Genomic DNA, 14,025 nt, shown 5'->3' with positions numbered 1-14,025 from the left:
GGCATTATCGGTCACAATTTTCTGAGGTACACCAAATCTAGTCAAGATACTTTCTTTCAAGAAAGTACAAACAATTTCTGAAGTAGTTTTCCTGACAGGGATTGCTTCTACCCACTTCGTAAAATAATTTGTAGCTGTAAGGATATGGGTATGACAAGGACTTGATGAAGGATTCAATGGACCAACAAAATCTAATCCCCACTATTTGAAGGGTTCATCTATGATTACCGGTCTTAATGACAATGCAGCTAATTGAGGTCTTCCTGAGAATAACTTGCATTTCTCACAACCTGCAACCCATTTATATGCATATTTAAACATTCCTGGCTAGTAGTAACAACTCCTGAGGATTTTGAAGGCTGTTACAGTGGATGAATAGTGTCCTTTGCATGCCTCATTATGAAAAACTTGTAAAAGATTCTCCTGCTATTCTTTGTCAACACACCTTAAGAATGACCCATCCAAGCCTTTTTTTATATAGGATATCATCAACAATCACATATTTAGTCACTTTAAATATTAAATTTCTTTTTTCTTTTGCAGTTAAATGCTCAAGGCATTCTTCATAAGTTAAGTAATGAGCCACATCACTGAACCATTCATCTTGCAAGCTAACAAATAAAGTCAGTGGGAGTTTGTCTTCCTCTTCCTTGTTTTTAGCTATCAAACGACATAATCCTTGCCCCCTAACTAACTTGGTTAATCGTATATCCAGATAAAACTCCTGAACCTTTGAAACCCAAGTCACTCTATTATTCATTCCTACCTCTTGCCGAGTCAAGATACTTTTCACAGTAGGATTTGGTACAAAGACAATTGAATGGGAATGCAAAACATAATACCTGAAATGCTTTACAACTGCAAAGGCCCGCTTCTCTACTAATGAGTAATTCAATTCATGCTTTTTGAGCGAAATACTCATGAACACAATAGGGACTTCTTTATTCAGTTCATTCTTTTGCAGAAGAATACCAGACATTGTGTGTTCTGAAGCATAACAATACATGATAAAATCTTTCTTAAAATCAAGATTTATTAATGTTGAAGCATGAGCAATTGCTTCTTTTACCTCTCCAAAGGCTCTTTCTGCTTCTTCCTTCCATTTGAAAATATGCTTTTCACTCATCATCCCTACAATGTGTTTAGTAATTTCAGCAAATTCTGACACAAACCTCATGAGGAAACTCACTTGCCCAAAGAATCATTTGACACCACTTCTGTTTGATGGCAGACTTAACTCCTGAATAGCTTTTACCCAATTAGGATCTATTTTGATACCATCTTGTGAAACTATATGCCCTAAAAGCTTTCCCTCTGTAACACAAAAAGTTGACTTCTATGGGTTGAGAGAAATACCATGGTCTCTGCATCTTTGTTACACAGTCTCCAAATCTCTTAGGTGATTTTTTCTTCTTTTAGAGAAAACTGTCAAATCATCAAGATAGATAACTACAGTCTTACCAATGAGGTGACCAAATGAGAGATTCATTGCCCTTTGAAAAGTTGTTCCCACATTTATTAGGCCGAAAGGTATTTGATTGTAGGCGAAAGTTCTCCAAGGCACCGTGAAGGCCGTTTTATGCTGGTCTGCTTTTGCTACACTTATCTAGTTATAACCAGAGAAACCATCAAGCATCAACATCATTTTTGATGCAGCAACATTTTGGAGAATATGATCCATCACTGGCAATGGGTAATTATCTTTTAAACTAGCCTGATTCAAATTTCGAAAATCCAAACAGATCCTTATTTCTCCATTCTTCTTGCTTACTGGAACAATATTGGCCACCCATGTAGAATGATGAATAGGATAAATGATCCTTTCATTAAGCATCTTATCTATTTCTTTGAAAATAGCATCCGCAACCTTGGGATTGTAATTTCTTATTTTTTGTCTAAAAGGAGCTACTTCGGGCTTGAGGGGAATGTGATGTTGAAGCTAACAATTTCTGAAGTCTTTCAAATCCTCATAAGACCAGACCAATACGTCAAATTTTTTTTGTAGTAGTTTAACAAACAAATGCCTTTCTTTAGGACTGCAACACTTTCCTCAATTGACCATCTTTGGGTTGTTTTCATCACCTGAATTAATCTATTCATATTCTCTCGATGTGTTAGCAGTTTGAGAAACATTTTCTTTGACATGCTTGTCATTGCGATCAAAGAGGCGTTCTAAGGATATAAGGCCTTTTGGAATTCGATTTCCCTTCAACTAAAAAATTTCCTTTTTAAAATCTCCCCCTGTATCTGGACAAAATTCATTACATTCATTCTCTAAACCTTCAAAGAAAGAAGAGGCGAACATTTCAACATTTTGCAAGAACTGGTTGATGTGTTTATTGTTTCCAAACACTTGCCAAAAATTTGAATTGTCAGGTACATTAGGATGATATACAACCTCAATCCTATAAATGTCTGCACCAAAGTCGGGATGTGGGAGCAACAAAGATGCTGACACTGCTAAAGAATTTGCCCGAGAATTTTGATCTCTAGGAATAGCTTCAATTGAGAAAGCATCAAAATATTCAATCTCATCCCAGACTTGGTTTTTATAATGTCTGAGCCTTTCATTCTTTACCGAGAAGAGACCTCATACCTGTTTAACAATCAATTCTGCATCACCTTTGTCACTCAACAATTTGATTCCCCTTTTTCTAGCTTGCTCTATTCCTAACAACAATGCCTCATATTTTGTGGTGTTATTAATGTTCTTAAATTCTAATTTGAATGAAAAATGAATCTTTTCACCTCGTGGTGAAATGAGCACCACTCCAGCACCAGATCCAACCGATGCACAACTACCATCAAATTTTATCTCCCACAAGCTTGCAGTAAGATCCACTTCAACTTTTGGTGTACCTTTCTTATCATCAGAGAAGAACAAATAATTGCCAAAATCACATTCATGATACAATATTTGAGATTTTGGGTCATTAGAGGGAAAAATGGTATACTTGGACTTTGGTTTAGGTTGAAGAGCAAATTTTTGTTTACCAATGGGAATTATTGCCTCAGACGAATCCATCTTAATTTCTCCTCCCAAATCCTTACAAAATTTCATGCTTAACAATATTCCTTAACTTGCGGGAATATCAACAACTAGAATAGTCAACTTCACTCTTTGTTAGGATGTACCGCCAGAGCAACCTGCGCATCTTTGATTTGACCTAGTAAAGGAATTTTCTTTGAGTCCATTAAATAGAATTTACCAAATGTTTTAGTGAGTGAAAGTCCTAATGCTTTAGCAACTGCAAAAGGCATAATATTATCAGATGCTCTAGAATCAATAATGCAATTATTAAGTTTAAACCCATTGATAAATAAGGACACATAAAATGGCTCGAGCCTTTGATCAGGTACTAATGGTTATTCAATTGGTTCATTAGCTAATGTCTTTAGAATAGTACTAGACAACTCTATAGACTTGGTATCCTTTTCATCCCGTGAAGATTCAAGATTAATCAATGGTGTGTTGGTGTATTGCAACTGAGAAGTTTTCCCTTGAACATATTTAATCAGCTTCTCTAACTCTTTATGATTCAACCTAAGATATTTGTTGGTCCTCACAACTGGAATGACAACTAGGTGATAAAACACAATTCAAAGATTGGATATCCTTGAATAACTAACTTTTCCTCTAGCAAAGGCTCATTTAGTTATCAACCAGGGACGTAAACTTGAAATGGGCTAGCACTGTATGTGCACCAAGTTCATATTGCAACCATTTTATATAACTGCAGGAAAGGAAATTCTTCTTAAAGTAAACACACAGAATCTCTAATAAACTAATACTTAATCTTACAACTGGAAATTGCTTTAAACAATTACTGTTAAAAGATAAAGTTCTGGCGAGCAGCAGGAACTACTTTGTTGCCGTGGCTGCAGGAACAGACATAGGAACTGTTTCCTATGGCTGCAGGAACAGACAACTACAGAAACAACTATTACAAAAGTATGAAAACTAGTTTAAAACATACAAAGGATTACTCACCAAGTGGGCCCCCTTGAGTGAGTATTTCCAAAACTTCATATTACACTTATCTAATCATCCAAAATCACATTAATTTCTTTATTTCATCTTGACTGCAAAATACATACATAACACCAGAAAACTGTGTATTACAAAATATTATCTTTTTCTCTGCTCTCCTCGAGAGGAGAGAGATCCCTTTTATTTATAGGAAAGCTTATAAAAAACTTCTAACCAACTGCCCACATCCCTACAAAATAGGTGAACATAATTTGTTAACAAAAGAAGAAGAAGAAGTCAGCACAGGACAACAGAACAACATATGTCCTGCAGCTGAGAAAATATAGCATGACCGCCTCCTAGATCTAAGATCCACTAGGAATAGTTATAAATGTTTTCATAAATCAATCTACTGAAGAACCAATCCAATGATCTTGATCATAACAACATTTCTTTGACTGGGTCTGCATTGCGGTTACATACTTGATGATCTTTTGAGCCGCCATCTGTCTTTTCCTCACCTTTGCTGACCATGTATCAAGATATTAACAGAGACAACAACATGTGTATATACTAATTCTTACATGATATAACATAAATCATATTTATAATTAACTTTAGATATTTGCATAGACAGATCATTTGAAACCACTATATGACATCCTTGGGTATAGGTTAAACCACTTTCAAAAACACTTGAAAGGTATCATCTTAGGAAAACATTATAATCCAAATGTCATCTAATCATAAGACCTAAGTAGGAGTATTATATCAGAAATCTATAAAAATAGAGCCATTGTTTAGGCTCATCGTCTCCCCCTAGCCTAACTTCTTGTTGATCCTCCAGCAACAGGAAAATTTTGGATTCTGGCATTAATTTGGAAATTGCCTGGAGTAACCTGCCCAGAACCGCCATTTGGTAAGCTCCAGTAGAATCCTTTCATTTTCTCCAATCTCTTCCACCTGGTATGTTCTGCTGCTTCATTGTATGGTGGGTCACTATCCCTCCAACCCATTAGTGGCCATAGGAGGATTGGAGGCTGAAAACTGAGAGGAAGCCAATGTTGTCCCTTTGTTCTTCCCAAGTGCATGTACTTGGGTGCTCTGTTTAATGTTGCATGGTAATTTTGCATAGAGTGTGGCTCATATTGCTTTAATTCATCTGTTAGGCTATCCCAACGCTAGAATATATGTTCTTTTGCTTCATGTCCTTCCCTTGGAGCCATTTGTTCATATTCTTTATACACTGCTTCCCTTAGGGGTAGGATTTCCATTGCATAGTCTGGTTCATAAACAATCTTTTGCCAATCAAAGTAAAATCATCTGGGTTCTTTTGATTCATCCCTTAAGGGTAATGAAAGCTCAAGTTCTTCCATATGATGCACCTGAAACTTCTCTCCCCTTGATATTTCATTCTGCATCCATGACATAAGAGCCCTCAATTGAATATCTCCAATGTAAAGGAGAGGGTTCCAATTAACATCATCAGGGACAACATAGTTATGGACATACAATTCACAAAGTAAGTTTTTGATTGTCATAGGAGACGTCTGAAAAGAACTATAAAATTATTGTGGTGTTTGCAATGAGGGGCTTAAATCCCTAACAATCCTCATCATCTGGAAACTGATGTGTTGTTCTTTTAAATATAGAGAGTAGACACGAGGAGGAGTTTGACATTGCATCAGTTGTGGAACCATGGTGGCTATTGTTTCCACCTTAGCTTTAAGCTGGGCTATTTCCTCATCCTTCTGCTCAATAACCTTCTTCTGCCAGTCAACTATCATCTGCATTTTTACTTTCTCCAATTCCCAATCCTCATAAAGAGCAAGTCCCACCGCATGAATAGTAAGAGAGATAGGTGGTCTATGAGTAGGCGCCCTAGGTTTCTTGATTTCTTTTCCACTCCCCGCTTCAATAACCTGCTCTACAACAGATGCTAAACTATTTAGTCTCTCAAAATTTACTTCTTCCTGTGGCTTCTCTATATTCAGAAGCTCCTCTTCTTTCTGAAGCTGTAGTTCCTGATCTTCCCCCATATTTTGTAGTTCTTCCTCCTCTTCATGTTCCATTTGAGGTTCATTAGGTGGAGAAGGAGGGATATCACGATGAAGCAGACTGTATTGATCTTGTTCTGGGGAGTCAATCAAGATGGTAATTTTTGGCTTTGTTGATTGGTCTTGGCTTTTATGCTTTTTACGGAGCCTACCACTACTTCTTCGAACTTTGCCTTTTCTGGCTACAGGGCTACTTCCTGTGGCCACCTCTTCAACTACCTCAACAATTACCACAGCAACTGGTTTTATGATTTTCCTCTTCTTGGCCATAGGAAGGGGTACATTCTCATTTTTACTTTTCTTGTCCTTATGCTCTATATCAACTTGTTTTTCTTTGCCCTTTTCCATTTTTGTGGCAGCCCCAGTTTTTCTTGAACCTTGAGGAGGAACCCCTGCTTCAACTTCTTTTTGTAAGGGTTCCTATACTGCAGGAGGATTTTGTTCTGAGGATTTCAACGAGGATGAGGGCTCAAGAGGGGAATTAGGTTCCACAAGGTTTTCTTGTTCTTGAGATGGAAGTGGTTCCTCTATGTGTTCTTCCCTAAACATTTTGGTTTCAACAAATTTATTCCAGAGCATTTGGAGAAACATCTCTCAAGGATTTTTCAACTAAAAGCTTAATTAGACAATGGTGAGAAACAAAATGTGGCCTACCTTTCTGGGTCTCTATTGCACTTATAGAAAGAAGGTTGTATAATAAGCTTGGAACATTCATCCTTCTTCCGTGGCGCAGATGAATCAGGAGTTTAAAGTGATGAGAATGTAGACATGAAAACATACAATGTTGTTGCTCTCCATTCAGGCGGAAGGGATTCTCACCTAGCTCCTTGTCTATCTACCACCAATGGAGGGTATCCTAGTCATGTAAATGATGCTCTTGCATTGCATGCATCCTTAGAATCTGAGTACTTCTCCCCATCTATTGGTAACCTAGTTACCTCTACTATTTGTTGTTCTGAAACAACTACCCTTAAACCTTTTACCTGAGCTTCGCCATTTGAAAGTGTGCGGGTAAATTCTCACGTAATTGCCTCATCAAACTCTGTCAAATTTAAAAAATAATCCAGCGATCCACTGTTACAGAATATTTGTTCACAAACCTGATTCTGCAAAAGAACCTCATGGATTGTCGGCTCATGTCGAACAGGCAGACCACCCATCGCAGTGATAACACTTTCAATTTTATAATGGCGTAAATCTTCTCAGACACTGCACTAAGTTCCGCACTGTAATGTGTTGGCATTTTGTGAACCGGTATGAGGACATAATGACATTGTATGTTGTCATTGATGTCAATATGTGTAGAATAGAGAACCGCCATGTGTGAACTGGTATATGTGCCAAAGTGAAGCGACGTGCATGTTCAAAGTAAACTGGCATGATGATATGAGAATTGGTTATGTGAAAGTGAAGTGGTATGTTTGTTGAAGGTGAATCGACATGTTGTTATTGGAACCGGTTCATGGAACCTTTGTGTGACTACCAGTTGGTAGTCTCAGGGTTTTCGGTTGATGAACCTCAAAGCCTGCGTGACCTAATCGGTGACTTTGTGTGATGAGTTAGTAGTGTATCCATGCTCATGTTGCCATGTTAGCCTTGTGTGCATGAAGGATATTGCATGAAGGAGATTATCCCTATCTACCTTGGGAATGTGTGAAGTTTGTTAAATGTTGATAACGTGTGATGGGTTATTAGCCGCCATGTAATCGGTGGTAATGAACGATGGAGATTGTCTTGAGATTGTATCAAGACTGATTGCATCTAATGCAATATGATCAACAGTTAGGATCGAACTGTTTGAATCACTTAACCTAAAAGGTTTAGGGTTTAGGGTTTATGCTACCGACCTATCTGTTTCCTATAAGGTCAATGTTGTGCTTCTTTCAGGAGTTGTTGGCAAAAGTTGTATGTGTGTATCCAAGGGAAGTGATACGCGATTCTTGCCAAACCAAAGGAGAGAAGAGATACCCGCAAAGTTAATGTGCAGAAGGTGAAGAGGAGCCAAAGCGGATCTGCATTAGCATTGAGTGCTATTATCAGATCATTGTAATTCCTGTTGATCTTTAACCACTTCAACAGTTGTGAAATCCCTTAACAGGGTGGCCTTAACCGGCTTGATACAAATCCTTTAACAGGGTAACTCAAAGTTATTGAGTTCTGGGAAGCTATAGAGCTCTGGAGATCCTTTAGCTATTGAGTTCTTGAAATCCTCTAACAAGGTAACCCTAACTGGGTATTGTAGCCATCCCCTAACTGGGTGATCCCTAACAGGATCGGTTCCTAGTAGAACCTTTTGTACTGTCTTTAACTGGACAAGGCTCCTAACAGAGTGGACTTCTAAAGAGTTCAAAAAGCAGCTTGTGGGTATTCATCCCCATCGTGGTTTTTCCCAGTTGGGTTTCCACGTGAAAAAAATATGTGTGTCATGTGTGATTTTTTTGTGATGCTTTGTTATTTCCTGTTAAGCATATGATGGTTCTGTGTTTTATGCTTGTCAATAAAACATGTTGAACTAGCGGTTGTGAAGAACTAATGATAGATTACCTATTCATGCATGAGGGTGTAATGGTACTATTGTATTGAGCTAAGAAGAAAGCTAAGTGAGTAACCGGTTTATGATTGTTTTAGTTGTTCTGGGTTTTACCGGTTGCACTCTGTTTTAATCGGTGTCATTGTTTGCCAGTCATTTGGAGTATTTGCTGTCAAACAAGTTTTGGATTGTATTTGTGTCTGGTACTGATTCACCCCCCCCTCTTAGTACTAGTTTGGTACTCTTCTTTCATTATTGAGTTATCAATTGGTATCAGAGCGTCCTCCAGGTCCTCTGTGTTGTAAGCTTAACCGCTTGAGGGAAAGATCCTGTTGTAATGATGAAGAGGGAAGGTCCAAAGTTTAACAAGGAAAATTTCAGTATATAGAAAGATAGAATGAAGATATACATCAGAAGCATGGGTGCTCAACACTGGAGCTATGTTGAGAATCCCTATGTTGCCCCTACTGGTACTCTCACTGATGACCAAAAGAGAGAGATACAGGAGAATGGGTAAGTCATGGAAGCCCTAATCAGTAGTTTATCTGACATTGAGTTCATTGATGTCCAAGATAAGGAAAATCCCAAAGAGGTATGGGATGCTCTTGAAAATATCTATGGAGGCGATGAGCATGTTAAACAAGATAAGGAAGAGAGCCTTAGAGGGAAGTTTGAAGACATCCGGATGGTTGAAGGTGAAACCATTCAACAGTATGGTATTAGAATCAAAATTGTTGTCGGAGATATCAAGAGTGCAGGTGGTAAAATGGAAGACTCCACTGTGGTAAGAAAAGTACTGAGATCCCTATTGCCGGTCTATGCAATAAGGGTTGCTGCTATTCAGGAACTGAGATCAATAGACAAGTCTAAGGTATCCTTGGACTCCATCATTGCAAAGTTGATAGCCTATGAGTTAAATAGTTTTGATGGCAGTGTTCAAAAGACCGAATCAGCCTTTAGAGCTTCTGCTATACCATCCAGGAAAGGAAAAGAAGCAAGCACTAGTGGTGAACCAAGACAGAGCAGAGTGATGAATGACAAGGAGTTTCTGATAGAATTTCAAGCTCTTCTTGCCAGGAGATTTCCAAAAGGAACCGATAAATACAGAGGTAAGCTCCCTTTGAAATGTTTTTCTTGTAACCAGATAGGACATATTGCTATGAACTGTCCTAATAGTGACAACAAGGACAAATCAGAAAGGTTCAAGAAATCCAAAGGAGGAAACTAGAGAAACTGTTTTGTTGTAGTTGATGAAGGTGTCACAGATGAGGAATCAGAAGATGAAGAGAATGAAGACATTGTGTTTGTTGCTGTAAAGGAAGATGTGTCAAACAAGAAAGCTCTTGTCTCTCGCTTTGATAATGTCAATGAGTGGATTATTGACAGTGGTTGTTCTCACCATATGACTGGTGACTGGAGCAAGTTTTTATTATTGGAAGAATATGATGGTGGCGTGGTTCGTTTTGGTAATGATGCACCATGCATGGTTAAAGGAAGAGGGTCCATCTCTCTGAATGGAAAGAGTAGTGCTGAAAATGTGTATTGGGTCGATGGTCTCAGACAAAACCTTTTGAGTGTTGCCCAGCTAAATGATAGAGGACTCACTTTGGAATTCAAGAATGGAATATGCAGAATCAAAGGAAAGGATGAAGAATTGGTGGCCACTAGCATGAAAACCAAAGGTAACCTATTTCAATTGAATGCAAATATAAGTACATGTCTTATGGCTAAATTTGATGATAGCTGGATATGGCATATGAGACTCTACCATGTAAACTTTGATAACATTGTGAAGGCTAGTAAGATCAAGGTAGTTAGAGGGTTGTCGGTGCTAAGAAAACCAGATAATACCTTGTGCAGAGAGCATCAATTGGGGAAAATGTCTTCCTCAACCTTTAAAGGTAAATCTTTCACTGCTGACAACTTGCTTGATCTTGTGCATACTGATTTGTGTGGTCCTATGAAAACTAGAAGTGTGCAGGGTGATAGGTACTTCATGATTCTCACTGATGACTACTCAAGAATGATGTGGGTCACATTCTTGAAAGACAAGTATGAAGCCTTTGTAAAGTTCAAAGCTTTCAGAGCATTAGTGGAGAAGGAAAGCGGTAAAAGGATCAAGTGCCTCAGAACTGATCAAGGAGGGGAATTCACTTCCGGTGAATTCAACAAGTATTGTGAAGAATTTGGCATCAAGAGGCAATTGTCTGCCCCCTGGAATCCACTGTAGAATGGCCTAGCAAAGAGGAATAATCGGATTGTGGTCGAAGTAGCTAGAACCATGTTGATTCAAGGAAAAGTAGCTCACACCTTTTGGAGAGAAGTGGTGAGCACTGCAGTCTACACTATGAATCGGGTACTCATCAAGAAAGGCAAGGATAAAGCTCCTTATGAGTATTGGACCGGTAAGACACCTATGGTTAGCTACTTCAGGGTATTTGGTAGCAAATGTTACATCAAGAGGAGTGAGCATCAGGGCAAGTTTGAAGCTAAATGTGATGAGGGAATATTTCTAGGATATTCCACCAAGAGTAAAGCTCTCAAGTGTTTCAACAATAGAACTTAGAGAAGTATGGAAAGCATCAATGTGAGAGTTGACGAAACCTCTAAGAAACCAGAGGAAACTGGCAGTGAACAAGCTGTAAGTGAACCGGTTGCAACCTTCTGGGAACCGATTGCCAGTCAACCAAGTACCAGTAAGTATGTTCCTACACCGATAGATGTAGATGCTGATACTGATGGAGAAGAAGATGAAGGAGAAAAGAAAGAGGAATATGTTAAGACCATTCCTCGGTATGTCAAGTTGAACCATGATCCTAAGCAGATCATAGGAGACAAGGATGCAGGAATCCTTACAAGAAGGAATATTAGAGAAAACTTATGTATGATCTTTGAGCTTGAGCCTAAATCATTCAAAGAGGCACATAAAGATGAAGACTGGATCAAGGCAATGGAAGACGAACTTGACCAGATAGAGAAAAATGGTACATGGTCCTTGGTACCCAGACCGGAGCATAAAAATGTCATTGGTACCAAATGGGTTTTCAGAAACAAGCCGAATGAGGATGGCATAGTGATTAGAAACAAAGCTAGATTGGTGTGCAAAGGATATGCCCAAGAAGAAAGAGAAGACTATGGAGAAACCTTTGCTCCTGTAGCCAGACTGGAAGGAGTTCGTATGCTTCTTGCATATGCAGCTTTTAAAGGATTCAAGGTATATCAAATGGATGTAAAATCTGCATTCCTAAATGGTGTACTTGAAGAGGAGGTGTATATAGAGCAACCATATGGGTTTGCCCTATTTGAAGACAGTGACATGGTATGTAGGCTACATAAAGTCTTATATGGTCTAAAGCAGGCACCTAGAGCATGGTATGAATGTCTGCATTCCCATCTTGTGAAGATTGGATTTGAGAGAACAAGTGAGGATAGCAATATCTACTTGAATTCTGAAGGAGATCAAATCCTGATCTGTGAGGTTTTTGTTGATGATATTATCTTTGATGGAGATGACAAGATGAGCCATGAGTTTGCTGATGAGATGAAGAAAGAGTTTGAGATGTCACTCATAGGGGAGATTAAGTTTTTCATTGGATTGCAGATCCAACAAATGAAAGATAGAATCTTTATCACTCAGTCCAAATATTTCAAAGAGGTGTTGAAGACCTTTGGCATGGAAGATAGCAAACCGATTGGTACACCAATGGTGACCGGTTGCAAATTATCAAAAGAGGATGATTCCGCACTAGTTGATGAGAAGGAATATTGATCAATGATTGGTAAATTGCATTATGTAGTGCATAGAAGATCGGATATTGCACATGTAGTTGGCATTACTGCAAGGTTCCAGAAAAGTCCAAGAGAATCCCACTTGGTCGTAGTCAAGCGGATTCTTAGGTATCTGAAGGGAATAGTTGACTATGGATTATGGTACCCATACAACAATGATTTCAACCTGCAAGTATTCACAGATGCTGATTGGGCAGGTAATGTGGATGACTAGAAAAGCACAACCAGTGGTGCATTCTTTCTCAGTGGTAGACTGGTCTCATGGATGAGTAAGAAACAAAGTTGTATCTCTCAGTCTACAGCGGAAGCTGAGTATGTTGCAGCTTTCATGAATTGCACTCAGACAATCTGGATGAAGCATGTTTTAGATGGCTTCAAAATCCCCGTATCTGAACCGGTAAGTATATTCTGTGATAGCACAAGTGCTATCAATATTTCAAAGAATCCGGTTTAACATTCTAGAACCAAGCACTTTGAGCTAAAGTATCATTTCTTGAGGGAAAAGGTTTAGAATAAAGAGATTGCACTGGAGCATGTTTCCAGTAAGGAGCAGTTGGCAGACATATTCACCAAACCTCTCCCAAAGACTACATTTGTGCATTTAAGAGGTGAATTGGGGGTACTGCCCCTTCAAGAGGTAAACTAAAAGTATTTGCTCCACATCAGTCAGGTATTGCATAGTCAATTTTTTGTTGATTGATGTGTTGAAGGGTGCTACTCCTCAGGGGGAGTAGCATAATGGAACAGGGTTGTTTGTGCCTCCACTTTGGCATTGTTGTCAAAGGGGGAGAAGAAGTGAAGCAGAGAAGATATCTGCAGAAATTAGGGGAGAAGATGTGAAGTGAAAAGATATCTTTGTATATTGCCATCAATGCCAAAGGGGGAGATTGTTGGCATTATGTGAACCGGTATGAGGACATAATAACATTATATGTTGTCATTGATGTCAATATGTGTAGAATAGAGAATTGGCATGTGTGAACTGGTATATGTGCCAAAGTGAAGCGACATGCATGTTCAAAGCAAACCGGCATGATGATATGAGAATTGGTTATGTGAAAGTGAAGCGGTATGTTTGTTGAAGGTGAACCGACATGTTGTTATTGGAACTGGTTCATGGAACCTTTGTGTGACTACTGGTTGGCAGTCTCAGGGTTTCCAGTTGATGAACCTCAAAGTCTGCATGACCTAATCGGTGACTTTGTGTGATGAGTCAGCAGTGTATCCAAGAACTGCTCATGTTGCCATGTCAGCCTTGTGCGCATGAAGGATATTGCATGAAGGAGATTATCCCTATCTACCTTGGGAATGTGCGAAGTTTGTTAAATGTTGATAACACGTGATGGGTTATCAGCCACCATGTAATCGGTGGTAATGAACGATGGAGATTGTCTTGAGATTGTGTCAAGACTGATTGCATCTAATGCAATATGATCAATGGTCAGGATTGAACCGTTTGAATCACTTAACCTAAAAGGTTTAGGGTTTAGGGTTTATGCTACCGACCTGTCCGTTTCCTATAATGTTGATGTTGTGCTTCTTTCAGGAGTTGTTGGCAAAAGTTGTATGTGTGTATCCAAGGGAAGTGATACGCGATTCTTGCCAGACCAAAGGAGAGAAGAGATACCTAAAAAGTTAATGTACAGAAGGTGAAGAGGAGCCAAAGCAGATTTGCATTA

The sequence above is a fragment of the Cryptomeria japonica genome, chromosome 4 (genome assembly GCF_030272615.1).
Source record: "Cryptomeria japonica chromosome 4, Sugi_1.0, whole genome shotgun sequence".
In the NCBI taxonomy this organism is placed as follows: domain Eukaryota; kingdom Viridiplantae; phylum Streptophyta; class Pinopsida; order Cupressales; family Cupressaceae; genus Cryptomeria; species Cryptomeria japonica.
The sequence above is the reverse complement of the archived record's forward strand: the minus strand, read 5'-3'. Positions refer to the sequence as shown.